Below are 12,677 nucleotides of genomic sequence, written 5' to 3' on the forward strand. Positions count from 1 at the left end.
TTTCTTCATACAAAATTCATGTTTGAGTTCCATCTAGGCCCTAAAATTTTAAATTTCCATAACAAGTTTTATGCATTATTAAATTTCATACACCACTGCATTATGGTTTGAAACTGATTGTAAAATCTAATTAATTCGGAATATTAACTACAATTTCCATAAAATGAATATAATAATGTTAATAGGGTGAGATAGAGGGTTACAAGAATCTCTTCCCTGCTCCACCACCCCAATTACACATATTTTAAAACCTGCTTCTCTGAAAGTCCCCCATCTAGTAACTTCAATTTGGGGGAACACAGCCATAACTAAAATGTAACTTAAAATACATCCAAATAGATAAAATAACTGTCTTAAAAACTGCCCTTGCTTTTCAGCCAAACTCTGCCAATGCTCTGTCAGAAATTAGAACTTTATTTTTTTTTCCTTTTGTTTGCCAGCCAGAATTTTTCAAACGTCATATGAAAGCCGTCTATAGCCAAAGCAGGTCAAATATCATATTAAAAGGCTGATGAGGGTAAAATAGATTCCTAGAAACTGTTTCCCTAAGAAAAGCAAGATGTGTCTTTTGACAGTCTAATAACAGTGGAGGACAGCAATACTACCAAGAGTGGCTGCAAGAATTCACAGCACCTGGCTCAGTGCCTATAGCTCAACTGGCTAAGGCGCCAGCCACGTACACCTAAGGTGGCGGGTTCGAATCCCCAGCCCGGACCCGCCAGACAACGATGACGGCTGCAACCAAAAACAAAAAAATAGCCGGGCGTAGTGGCGGGCGCCTGTGGTCCCAGCTACTTGGGAGGCAGAGGCAGGAGACTCGCTTGAGCCCAGGAGTTGGAGGTTGCTGTGAGCTGTAATGCCACGGCGCTCTGCCCAGGGGGACAGCTTGAGGCTCTGTCTCAAAAAAAAAAAAAAAGAACACAGCACCAGACAGTCTAGGGACTATTTCTCCTAGGAGAGGATAGCTCCAGGTCTGTCTTCAGATCTGAGAGCCTTCCCATACTAGGTACAAAAGGTCATCAGGGCTTATGAGGACTTGAAGACAAGGAATGATTCAATTCATGCTTCCGTCTGCTTAAGAAGGTAGCAAAGTGTATAGTGTATTTTGGCAGGTTTTCCATTAGAAACATTAAAATGTTTTAAATCATAAAGGGGTATTTCAATTATTTGGATAATTAACTTACTGAAATATCACATGTCCTAACTTTGTGAAATGAGTAAGGGTATTATTACATATTACAATTTAATCCTCTTTCTTCTGTTTAAAAAAAAAAACCACATTGATATCATATACTCTAGATGTCTCAAGACCCTACTAACCTCTGAATATAAATTAGGTCAAATTTTCATCAATAATCCAAAAGTTCCTATTCACAGCACCTCTCCTGATCGCTGCAGGACATCAGCATACACTCAAAGTTGTCCTTTCATGTTCCACTCTGTACAGAGCCACCTGCCATTCCTGCTAGCCAGGACAAGGCTGCCTCCTGGGGCTGTCACAGCCATAAGCCCCTGGGCCTACCAAACAGCTTCTGGAGCCCTGTGATCTTGTCGTGTGATAACTCTTCTTTCAAGTTCCATTTATCCCTTTTCTCCCTTGAGGTCAGCTGGAGAACAGGCACATTCTTAACTCTGTTTCCCCCCTCTTTTCTAGGTACCCACCCCAAAACTCCTTCTCAAATGTTCCTTCCTAACATGCATAGCAATGAGTACAGATCCCGGGATGTCAGCTGGTGGGCTCAACAAATGCACTCAACTAGAATCTGGTCCTGGGATTTGACTAGAAACTCAGCATTATATGGAGCAGTGATTTAACACACACACACAGAGAGTGGTTTTAAAAAATAGTGTTTTGTTCTTCTCTGAAAAAAGAATGCCCCTGGGCTCTGTCCTGTCCCACTCTCTCTGGCAATCCCTATTTTATCTCCACCTGATGAGATTCCATGCTAGTTCAGGAATACATGGAACACAAGAACAGAGATTATCTGGGCATCATTCTATAAGGGGAACTGCATACTCAATGGGCCCCCAGCAGTCAGGGGAATCCTAACTCCACACATTTGGGGAACCCACCCTGTGCCGCATCTCTTTCTAAAAATGTCTGTATTGACTTTTGTTTCAGGACTTGATGAAGATAATCAAATGGAATAATTGAGAATAATATAACTCTTATGGCACAAACTCTGTATAGTTTTCTAAACTACTCAGGGACAGTTTTCTGAACAATTGGAATATACAATATATCAATTAAAAATAATGTTCAAGGCTCGGCACCTATGGCTCAAGCGGCTAAGGCGCCAGCCACATACACCTAAGGTGGCGGGTTCGAATCCTCAGCCCGGGCCGCCAAACAACAATGACGGCTGCAACCAAAAAATGACCAGGCGTTGTGGCGGGCGCCTGTAGTCCCAGCTACTTGGGAGGCTGAGGCAGGAGACTCGCTTGAGCCCAGGAGTTGGAGGTTGCCATGAGCGTGATGCCACGGCACTCTACCCAGGGGGACAGCTTGAGGCTCCGTCTAAAAAAAAAAAAAAAAATAATGTTCAACAATTACAATTGGGAACTCCTCCTTCCTTAAAAGGAAGTTCTTTACCTCGATCCCGATCCCGTATGGATCCTCTTTGTCGCCTCTGTAGTCTGAAAGAGCCATATTTGAATCTCCTGGAGAGCACGTAGCAATTTCCTATTATGGCTTTAATTTGCATCTTCCTCATGACTCACAAGATTGGGTGACCTTTAGAATGCTTATTGGCTGTTTTGTGAAATGTCTTTTTAAGACTTTCGCTGATTGCGTTGTTGTACTGATTTGTAGGAATGCGTTATATATGAACTCTTTGTTAGCTGGATATATTGTAAATATCTCCTTCCCATCCCCAGTTTTCCTGGTCACTGGCTGTTATGTAAAAAGATTGCCTATCACTGGTTTAAAATCCAAGGATTAATTACACCATTGTATTTTAAAAACACATCTGCCCAAGAAAAGGCTTAAGATTGTCTTCCCTCAATCCTTAAAGAATCCCCACATATTGAAGGGATACTTCTGGACTCTCCATCAGGGGTTAGAGCCACAGCAGATCATCGCTTTTGGAGAAGATGAAACATATTGCTACCGAAAATGGACCACCGAGCAAGATCTGTCCATCATGCTGGCACAAACAGATTTTTACCTAAGCAGTATGTTAGTAATTTTTATCTACTTTATGCAGTTTGTACTCTCAAATTTTTCTTAAGGTGTAATTAAGATGCTTTACTTTGCAAAGATGAGAAAAGTATGTACTGACAGTACACTTGGCAGAGGGGAGGCGGATGGATGAGGAATAGTGATGGGGCAGATGAAAGCCGCTAAGGTTATAGTTTCAAAAGGAATTCCAATGTTCAGTGTGGAAGTAGCAGAAGTATTGGAAGTCTTCTCATTTAGAGGCTCAGGTCCCAGAGGGATTGTCATAAATCTCATCTACAGGATCAAGCACTGTACACGCATACTATGACAATTTCAGATCTTAGCACAGAGTTTGACTTAGGTTGTTCTGAGTCATAGGGTTGTTTCATTACTGAACGTCATCCACACAGCATGAGCAGCTTTTGGGTTATTGTTCCCTTGAAATTTTCTAATTGTTTTAAATAAAAAGAAGTGGCAACCTCTCGCTTGGTAAAGAAGGCAAATCTCGCAGAGAGAAGACTTGGCTGCCAGCTCTCACCTTTGTTTTGAAGGAAGGTGGTAATTTAAGTGCAAGGGCATATTTCTTGCACTAAAAAAACGTTTTTTATGATTGAAAGTGTTTTCTGACCCTTGTGGTTTATCAATCTTTTGGTAAAATAGAAAGTGAAATCATACTCGCGATAAAGCCCTTGTTCAGCCTCAGGAATTAACCTTCATAGAGCACAGGTTGTGAATCATGGTTTTTGCTTTTTGTTTTATACATTTAAATTTTTCAACAACCCTAAGAGGAGGTTCACAATACAGCTTACTTGATAGATGAGGAAACTGAGGTTCAGAGAGGTTGAGAAACTGGCCAACATTCACATGTTAAAAGGTGGAACTGCGCTTCAAATCCCAGTCAATGTGTCTCCCTGACAGTTCCGTACATAGTCCAAGGTGATCTTTGTCCTGTATTATGAAATTACTTCCATACTCTCAAGGGTGTGCAACCTGTGGCCTGTGGGCCACATGCAGATTTTGTGAGGACTTTTTTTGCTTATGTCAGATAACATGAAAAGCATGCAGAGACCTTTTTTGGCTAACCTGCCTTTGTTACTGTTTGTGTATTTAATGTATGACCCAAGACAACTCTTATTCTTCCAATATGTCTCAGAGATTAAAAAAAAAAAAAAGTTGGAAATTCCTGTATTGCTCACTTAAAAAATGCCAAGAGCCAAATATTTTCACACATGCTGTTAAAATAACAATTGTGGGTGGTATTAGTAAGATCTAAATCACCATCTGGCATGTCACATAGTGTGAACACAATCTAGTAAACTTTCTGTAACTATAGCTAATGTATTAGTAATAGCAACACCACCTTAAATTTGTGCAACATGGAACAATTTGCAAAGTACTTTCACACTTTCTGTCTGTATATGGTGGATAATTTGGACCTGGGCTCATACACAGTGCAGATTCCAATGACTAGCAGTCACTGCTTGAAGTTCTGTACTGAGAAGGAGCCTGAGGATCCTTCCAGGCTCAGTAAGAACTGGGGCCTTGTCTGATTGATCATGTCTGCCAGGCAAAAAGAAATTTGCACTAATGGTATGTTTGTCAAATGTTTGCTGCTTCTCGTCTAATCTGGTCCGTTATTTTTACAAATGATGGTCACATAGCAAATAACTAAGCTGAGACCAAACCTCAGGTTTCCTTTAATTACATAGGGAGACATGCACATACTCTGAAGTTTAGTATTCAAATGGACTGTAATCGATTATAAAGTTTTGAGCTCAATTGTGTTTCATCTGGGCTGGGCACTGTGACTAGCACCTGTAATCCTAGCACTCTGGAAGGCCGAAGCAGGTGGATTGCTTGAGCTCAGGAGTTCAAGACCAGCCTGAACAAGTTTTCTCTACTAAAAATAGAAAAACTATCCAGACATCATGGCAGGCATCTGTAGTCTCAGCTACTCAGGAGGCTGAAGCAAGAGTATCTTTTGAACCCAAGAGTTGGAGGTTGCTGGGAGCTATCATGATGCCACATCACTCTATCCAGGGTGACAGAGTGAGACTCTGTCTCAAAAAGAAAAAAAGAAAAGAAAGAATTTGCTACAAACATATGCAAAAATGCTCATCAACCCTAATTATCAGAAAAATGCAAATCAAAACCACCCTGGGATATCACCAATCCCAGTGAGAGTAGCCCACATCATAAAGTCCCAAAGCTGCAGATGCTCACGTGGACGTGGAGAGAAGGGGACACTTTTACACTGTTGATGGGACTGCAAACTAATGCAGCCTCTATGGAAAGAAGGATGGAAAATCCTCAAAGAATTCAAAAAAGACCTTCCATTTGATCCGACAATCCCATTACTGGTCATCTAGCCAGAAGAAAAAACATCATTTTATCATAAAGACATTTGCACTAGATTGTTTATAGCAGCTCAATTTACAATCGCCAAGATGTGGAAACAACCTAAATGCCCATCAACCCAGGAATGGATTAATAGACTGTGGTATATGTACCCCATGGAATACTATTTATTCAACCATAAAAAAGATAGGAGACATTACATCTTTTGTATTAACCTAGCTGGAGTGGAAACACATTCTTCTTAGTAAAGAATCACAAAAATGGAAAAGCAAACACCCAATGTATTCAATACTAATATGAAGCCAGGAGATCTAATACATGCCCACATAAGAGAAAAACCCAAATCAACTCAAGATGGGGGGATGGGGGAGGAGGGAGGGCTATGGATATGCTCTCACTTAATGGGCACAGTGTAAAGGTATGTGGCACAACCCTGGGGGCAGGATACAGCTATAACAGGGACTCTAACACATGCAAACATTGTAACCTAATTATATCCTCATATTAATCAGAAATAAAAGAATTTGCTACAATGTAGGAATAATTATGTAGGAATGGCCTCAGGCATGCAAGCATTGTGGAATATACATGTTACACTGATGGGGCTAAAGACATGCTGGGTTAGTTTCAGCTGTGTGCTGCTACCTAACTGATAATAATATCTAGATTGTCCAAGAAGCTAAAAACACCATTTCAAAGCCCAGAAACTTTTTGGATCATACTAGTGTGGTCATCAGCATGATACATGTATCCCCACAACATGAGATGTCACACCAAGACTTTACGCTGGCACAGCAGTAATTATGATGAATCTTTTTTTTGTTCATTAATTTTTTTTTTTTTTTGAGACAGAGTTTCACTTATTAACCCTCAGTAGAGTGCTGTGAAGTCACAGCTCATAGCAACCTCCAACTCCTTGGGCTTAGGCGATTCTCTTGCCTCAGCCTCCCAAGTAGCTGAGACTACAGGGGCCCGCCACAATGCCCGGCTATTTTTTTGTTGCAGTTAAGGCTGAGAGCTGGGTTTGAACCCATTATCCTCGGTATGTGGGGCTGGCACCCTACTCACTGAGCCACAGGCGCTACCCTTGTTCATTAATTTTTTTGAGACAGAGTCTCACTATGTTGACCTCAGTAGAATGCCGTGGCGTCACAGCTCACAGCAACTTCTAGCTCTTGGGCTTAAGCAATTCTCTTGCCTCAGCTTCCCAAGTAGCTGGGACTACAGGTGCCTGCCATAATGCTTGGCTATTTTTTTGTTGTAGTTGTCGAACCCGGGCTGGGTTCGAACCTGCCTGACTTGGTGTATGTGGCTGGAGCCCTAACCACTGAGCTACAGGTGCCGAGCCTACGATGAATCTTTTAATTTATAAGTCTCCAGCCTATGATGGAAGTGTATCCAGCTTCTTGAAGAATTTTACTAGTGCAGCCTTTATGCAACTTAGTATAAAACGGTAAGAGAAGATTAGTAACTACATATATCTAAGCAGTGACACATAGATGTCCTTTGGGAATGACAGCAAAATCCACCAGGTTGTTAAGGCTTATTCAGAGTAAAAGTGGTACAGGCTGTAAAAATCTTTGACTGTCATGAGACTTACAAAGAACAGCTGTACAGTAGAGAGACTATACTGTCCCCAGTGTAGGTCACGGGTTCAGACACTGCGGCCACACTCTTCTCGGTCAGCAGTGTTATCTTTGAATACAAAAGACAAGAAGGTACATATTATGTAGTCAGCTGTGCCTATCAAAGGCCAAACTGGCTTTTTCTTCCTGCCGAAGCCACCTGCCTGACTACACAATACCCGGGACCCAGGGCAATGCAGAGGCAGTACACCCCACCCCACTACTTAGCCCAAGTCACCTCGGAGAGGGCAGACAGGGATTTCTTACAGCTTTACACACTGCCTTTGTTGGTTGTTTCCAAGGTGACAAAGTGTTCTGTCCTTTGCTGTAAATAAAGACAGGCGCAGAGGCATCTAACCCTTTCCTCCTCCTCTATCAGCTGCTGTCACGTTCTCTTGCATGCTTCTCATAGGGATGTACGGGAAAGCCCTGTTTTTCACACTCATGCCTTCCGTGGAATTTTTTATTTGTTTGTTGGTTTTATGTGCAGGTGGAACTTTGCTATCAGACACGGAGCCTTGCGGTTGGTGCTCTAGGCCCTCTCGTTTTCACTCCTACCTCACTCTGAAATGTTTTCTCATCAGGAGAGGGACCCATTCAAATACTGGCGAAGATCATTATTATATATTTCCAATTAGTCCCTGAGCCTCCCTGTGAGAAGATTCTGTCTTCCCAAGTCATTGACCCAAGTTTGGTACAGGACATACTTTGGCCAAATGTGCTCTGAAAGGAAGTAACACATACCCGTCTGAGCAAAGGTTTTAGAGCCGTTTTCATGGTTCTGCCATCATTCTTTCTGCCCCTCTGCTCCCGGTGGGGGGAAAGCTGCTCCTTCCACCTCGATCTCAAGATGGAGAAGATACCTGAGCACAGGCACAACTGCCAGCAGGTGAAATGTAAGGAGAGTGAGAAATAAAATTTGCAGAAAGTTGTAAACCACTGAGGTCTCGGGAGTGTTTGTCAGCACAGCATAAGCCAGCAAAAGCTGAAGTACTTCTAAGCAGGGGGTTGGAAAATAAATAAGCAAATGGGCCAGGTGGGAACTGCGTCAAAGTGGAACACGTACCCTGGTCTAAGGGGCATGGTGGTCACTCAGCTTCACGTGCCTTTTGGACCTGCAGGCCTATTGCTACCTGACTTCCCAAATTTTAGATTTTGGCGTAATCGCTTCTTGGCCTTTTGGCTAAGATTCAGTGTAGATTTTGGTGTGAATTCTACCAGTATTTCAATATGCAAACTAAATGTAGGGTAAATAATACATGTATTTATTACATGCTAATCCTCCACCCCAGCAAAACCAGTGTATACATTGTTCTCTGATGCCACTCATATTCCTTCCTTCCTGGTATTACCCATACTGTGCCCCCCCCATCCTATATCCCTGAATCCCCCTAAATTCAAGGCATTTATAGAGTTCTCTTTCCTCAGTTTCCCCAACCAGTGTACCCATCCCTGAACTGCGTCTGTATTGCATTTAGCCTGTTGCATCTTTCTAATCTTATTCAGAAGGACATACTTCACTCTTTGGGAATCTATAAACCCTGTGAAACAGAAGCCACAGCTTACACACTTTGGCATCTTTATTGCCTCAGACATAAAAGGCACAAAATTAGTGTTGTTTATACTGATAGTATGTTGGTTCAGATGAACACTCGCTGTCAATTAGCTGCTTCTGAGGTTCTCAAAAACAAAGGATGAAATCCAGAAGGAATCAGATTCTAGGAATCGGAGCACTTAATTGCCTATTTTCATCATACTAAAAAGGACAGCTCATTAAAAAAACAAAAAACAAAACCTCAGGCTTGAATGGTGCGCGTGCACACACACGTCTTGATAATACCTGGACTTTTCTTGTGGATTGACTTCTGTCTGCTGTGACATATACAATTTGGGAAATAATGTCGGGGTGAATCCAATTCACCTAGGATTGAGTTAAACTACATTAGCCATCCTTCTCTAAGACTTCTGTTATAACCAAAAATAGTTACAGCATTCAGCTGAGCTCTTCTTAAAGAAGGACATTTAATTTTTCAGGCTGTTGAGGTGTCTTTTCAAGCGCTTTTGGAGGGGGGCTTTGCTGTGTGCCATAACCACTGCAGTGTTTTTTTGCTGAGCCTCCTTTGTTAAAGGAACAAATGCAATAATGAAATGCTGTAACGCTGCAAGGGTTCTTTCTCCAGTTTAGAAAGGTTAAATTCTTATCACTATCCTCTGTCCCCTCATCACATGCATTGGTTTAACCTCTATAATTTTTACCTTTCTAGAAGTAATTCATAGTCCTAGTTTCCCTAAGAACCAAATTTAAACACTAGGAGAATCTAGCTCTTTAATTAGCAAGTACTTATAATAAGGTTTTCTTATATTTTAAAACCTCCGTGCATATGTGAAAAAGGGCCAAATAACACCCAGAGGGATTAAACCAATTACTAGAAGATATAAGACCAGATTTGTGCTACGAAAATAAGATCAGAGTCAAAACAAATCACTTAGAAGTGAATCACTCCCCTTTGGCAACTGAAATTAATTTACAACTCCCTGCCCCCCCAGTTTTGTTTGACATTTCTTTCAAATGCCAATGAGCCCTTCACTTTGTCAAATTAGCTAAATCCCAGCTATTGGTTTTAGGCAGCTTTGAAGCCATATGGCCATATGCCTAAGATGTTCCAGGACACCCTCATTTTATGTAATGTAACTCTTTTTAATAAAGGCAATTTGTTAAATGTATAACTAAATATGAAGTCATTTTACATATTTGCAAGACTTCATGTAATTAAATTCACTAGTAAGAAAACACTCTCTGTTACCATTCAATTCAATTCAACCAACATTTACTGACTGGGATATGTCAGTCCCTAAATTAGGTTGAAGGGAACTAGAGAGAAATGATATATTCCCTGCCCTCAAGGACCTTACAATAAACAATAAATTATGATTTAGTGATCCACATAGAACAGTCAAAATATGTTTCAGTCACAAGAAAGTTTAAACTTTATCGAGTCTAAAGGTGGGACAGTAGTTTCCCAGAAGAATTGCCACTTGGGTTGGGTTTTAAACTATGTAAAATGGGTTTAAGAACTATGTAAAAACCACTCTGGAGATTTTATTTTGTTGGCAACGAAGAAGAAGGATTACTATTTTCTTATTCTTAAAATATATATTCTGAACATTAGCATTTTGTTGTTTTCTGAGACAGAGTCTTCGTCTGTTGCCCAGGTAACACGGCTATGGCATCAACCTAGCTCATAGCAACCTTAAACTCCTGACCTCAAGCAATCCTCCTGCCTCAGCCTCCCAAGTAGCTGGGACTACAGGTGTCTGCCCCAAGGCCCAGCTAGTTTTTCTAGTTTTAGTAGAGATGGAGTCTTGCTCTTACTTAGGATGGTCTTAAATTCCTGAGCTCAAGGGATCCATCCGCCTTGGCCTCCCAGAGCACTAGGATTGATTACAGGAGTGAGCCACCACACTGCCCACCCCAGTCCTGCATTTGAAAAGTCTGATCCCTTGAATCCTGAGTTTGTTTTTCTCCTTAGAAATTTTTTAAATCTTCTGTTTCTTCCCATAGTTTGAGAGGTTCTCTTCTATTATTTTGTTGATGATTTTCTTTTTATTCCTTCTTTTTCATCTTTCTAGATTTTTTTTTTGTATCTCACAGATTAATCTAATTTCTTTTTTCTTCTGTTTCCTATTTGTTTGTATTTTTATTCCACTCTCTAGGATATTTTCTCAAGTTGATCTTCCAACTCTTTAATTGAACTTTCAATTTTTTATGTCATGTGTGGATTATTTTGTTATTAAGAGCTCTTTCTCATTTTCTAAATGTCCTTTTCCTATAGCATTGTATTCTTACTTGATCGGTACAATATCTTTAAAAATATTACTTATAGCCTTTTTGAAATTTGTTTCCCCCCCACATGGTCTTTATTTCTTCTAAAATTCTTTTTCTTGCTTATGTTGTTTTTTGCCTTTAATGTTAGAAGATTTTTTCAAATGTCTGGTAGTCACTTCATATTTAAGAATGAGGCATTAAAATTGTGATCAAAAAGTGTATGTGCCTGGGCAGGGATTGTTAATTAGCTAACAACTATTGTTAATGAGGTAATTACTATTCTTCCAAAGACTTCCAAGTGTCAGTATCTGTAGGAGGGTTTTTTGGAAAGGAGACAGGGGTTGGTTAATTTCCCCAGAGGGGAATCTTCTTTGCTCCTTCTGGGAGTGGTGGCTACATCAGACTTATATGTCTAGCTGACAGTATTATGGAATTCACGTGAGAAATATAGGCTTTTTTCAATTAATTCCTCTGTTTTCAATATGGCACCTCTCTCCCACCTTTGGCACGGCCAGGTATTATTAAACCCAGAGCTTCTCTGCTTCCACTTTTAGGTAGTAAACTACCTCTCTGCTATCAGGGTAAGAGAGTCTCAGAGCTCCACAGGCTGAGGGAAGAAACCTAGGGATTTAACTGTTCCTTGTACAGACTTTTCACCAATACTCTAGGTGAGAGTTTCATTCTACATTTAAACCTTTGAAAAGGACTGCAATTTTGAATTCTTTAAATTCTGCCCCTAGAATAAGCTGTTCATTCTCTCTTGCTAAGTCAGAAACCACTCATTCATTCCTTGTCCCTCTTCCGGAAGTTTTGTTGACATCCCTAACTGTTGTCATTTCTTCTTCCATTTTCTTTCACTTTGTTTATACCTTTTAATTCATTTATTTATTTTTTTTAATTCATTTATTTTTTAACAGTCATTTTAATTGGGTTTTAGGTGGACACAGAGATGAAAAAGTGTGTTCAAATAACTATGTCTAAATAGAAATCTCCAATGTTGTTCTATTTTTTTATAAATTAATAAAAGAAATCCTAAAAGGGAAAAAAAATTATACAACCAAAACAATTACATAGCTTACAATGTTGCCGTTAAAACAACAAATTAGCTAGCCAGCACTACCACCATGTGAGAGTTCAAAACCAGTTTGATGAAAATATTTTGAATGGTATATAAAACCAGCACATTGTACCCCATAATTGCATTAATGTACACAGCTATGATTTAATAAAAAAGAAACTAAAAAAATTAAAATGAAAAAAACAACAACCAAAAAAAATGCATGCCTTGTTAGCAAATACAAAACTTTGTTTGTTTGTTTGTTTTGCAGTTTTTAGCCGGGGCTGGGCTTAAACTCACCACCTCCGGCATATGGGGCCAGCGCCCTACTTCTTTGAGCCACAGGCACTGCCCCCAAATACAAAACTTTGAATCCCACCTATGAAAAGTTAGACATAGAGTATTTCAGCTGCAGGAAAGTTACCATCAACCGGTATCATAATGAAGAGAAGAATATTCTAAAGTAATATGAAGTTTTTCCATGACTGAGTAATGTGTTGTATAAAGAACAAGAAGCAGATATACAATGAAAATTAGAATTTTATTATATTTTTCTTTTTTTGAGACAGAGCCTCAAGCTGTCCCCCTGGGTAGAGTGCTGTGGCATCACAGCTCACAGCAACCTCTAACTCCTGGGCTCAAGCGAGTCTC

Source organism: Otolemur garnettii, unplaced genomic scaffold (assembly GCF_000181295.1).
Source record: "Otolemur garnettii isolate 467f Iridium unplaced genomic scaffold, OtoGar3 scaffold00016, whole genome shotgun sequence".
NCBI classification, from domain to species: domain Eukaryota; kingdom Metazoa; phylum Chordata; class Mammalia; order Primates; family Galagidae; genus Otolemur; species Otolemur garnettii.